Source organism: Gekko japonicus, unplaced genomic scaffold, assembly GCF_001447785.1.
Source record: "Gekko japonicus isolate JY-2015 unplaced genomic scaffold, Gekko_japonicus_V1.1 scaffold1634, whole genome shotgun sequence".
NCBI classification, from domain to species: domain Eukaryota; kingdom Metazoa; phylum Chordata; class Lepidosauria; order Squamata; family Gekkonidae; genus Gekko; species Gekko japonicus.
Genome location: NW_015173721.1, coordinates 410457 through 412580, shown reverse-complemented (window position 1 = coordinate 412580; position 2124 = coordinate 410457). Strand labels below are relative to the sequence as shown.

The following is a 2124-nucleotide window of genomic DNA, read 5'->3' as shown; positions in this document are numbered from 1 at the left end:
CTGCTGAGGTTCCCCCCCCCCCTCCAAACCCCACTCTCCCCCGGATCTACCCACATGTTCCAGAGCTAGCAGCCCTACCAGAGTGTTAGGAACTCTACTTTGTTTGGTGTTTGTCTTCTGATAGTTGGATTCGGCAGAGTGTTGTCCATTCCCTGTTCTGCCAAGCCGGGCCAGTCTCTTCTCCCTCTCCCTATTACAAATGCCTTGCTAACACACCACCAAAAAGAGCAATTTTGATGTCATTGTGTATACAGTTGCATTAAGGTTCTGCACAGAAGCTTCCAAGTTGGTGGCTGTGACCACTATATAACACAGTCCTATGTATAATCACACCATGCACACAGGCATATCAACAGACATTTGAACACATAAGACCAGTGTTCCCTCTAAGCTGAGTTAGTGTGAGCTAGCTCACAGTTCTTTAGCCTCCGGCTCACACATTCTTGTCTTAGCTCAGGAAGGAGGGCTCCAGAGCAAACTAATTTATGCAGTAGCCAAATTGCTGGTAGCCAGAGCAGTAGCCAAATTGCTCCAGAGCAAACTAATTTATGCAGTAGCCAAATTAATGCTCACAAAGTAAAAATTTTGCTCACAAGACTCCACAGCTTAGAGGGAACATTGCATAAGACTGTCTTCTGCTGATCTTTGGCCTATCAAGGTCAGTACTGCATACTCTGCTTGGCAGTAGCTCTCCGGAGTCTTACACTGAGGTCTTTCACATCATCTCCTACCCGATCCATTGTTTTAACTTGAAACGCTGGGGATTGAACCTAGAGTCTTCTGCATGCAAAGCAGATGCTCTTCCTCTGAGCCACAGATGAACATATGAAGCTATCTTATACTTAATCAGTCCATTGGTCCATCAGTATTGTCTCCTCAGACTGGAAGCAGCTCTCCAAGGTCTCAGGCTGAGGTCTTTCACATCACCTCCTACCTGATCCTTTTAACTGGAGAAGCCAGGGATTGAACCTGGGACCTTCTGCGTGCCAAGCAGATGCTCTACCACTGAGCCACAGCTCCTCCCCAATGCTTATTTAAGCTATCTTCTACTGAGTCAGACTACTGTCTATCAAGGTCTGGCTAGCAGCGGCCCTCCAAGGTCTCAGGTGGAGGACTGTCATATCATCTCCTACCTCATCCCTTTCAGTGGAGATGGCAAGGATGTCGGGAATTGAACCTGGGAGCTTCTCTATGCAATGCAGATTCTCTACCACTGAGCCACAGCCACCTCCTCACTACGCAAAAAGAATTACAAAGCCATCAAACATACAGTGGCATCAAGACTGCTTTATCATATCTTGACCTAGATAGCCCAGGCAAGCCCAGTCTAGTCAGATCTCAAAAGCTAAGCAGGGTCATCTCTGTCAAGTACTTGGATGGGAGACCTCCTTGAAATACCAGAGGTGGGAGGGGGGCAGGCTTTATTCAGTCACCTCTGAATATCCTCCAGGCCCCCAGGAGGGGTCAGTCACCAGAGGTCACCATGACTTCCAGGTACGCACATGCACATGTTTTAAAAATACCAAAAAAGAGAGACTGCTTTATTGCAGTGGTTTTCCCCATCAACTGGTCCTGTAGATACTGCAAAGAGGAGGAGATGATCAAGTTGAATGAGAGGAACTGAATTCTTTGGCCAATGGCACATGCCTCAAATCTGGAATTAAGGGTAGAAGTTATCCTACCACAGGTGTCCCCAGCATGGTGCCCGTGGGTACCACAGCACCCACCAACACCTTTCTTGGCACCCAATGACCATTTTCAGAAAGGGGGGGGACCAGGTGGGGCTCCTGCCTAGCAGGGCTTCTGATCGGCTGTGCAGATTAAAATACCATTGTTTTGATGGCAGCTGCTGCCACTACAAGCTTCTGATCGTTCTCTCTCACTCCTCTTTCCCACTATATTTTTTTAAAAATTACTTCTTGGGTTTCTTCTGTGTGTGTGTGTGTGCGTGTGTGTGTGTTGTGCCGCCTCCCATGGTGGCCATTTGCTGGTTGCTCCCACCACCCTGGGTCAGAATTCCAAAGGAGCCCACAGGTGCAAAAAAAGGTTGGGGACCCCTCTCTTAGTGAAACCAAAAATGGAGACTGGATTGCAGCAAAGGGGGGGAAACCAGTTCATGCAGTG

General features: G+C 48.1%; 1 non-coding gene across 1 annotated transcript; it reads right to left on the bottom strand.

The window, feature by feature from the left end:
- Nucleotides 1-948: 948 nt before the first annotated feature.
- TRNAA-GGC lies at nucleotides 949-1020 on the bottom strand. Its single transcript has one exon. It is a non-coding gene; the product is annotated as a tRNA-Ala (tRNA).
- Between the last annotated feature and the right edge of the window lie 1104 nt (nucleotides 1021-2124).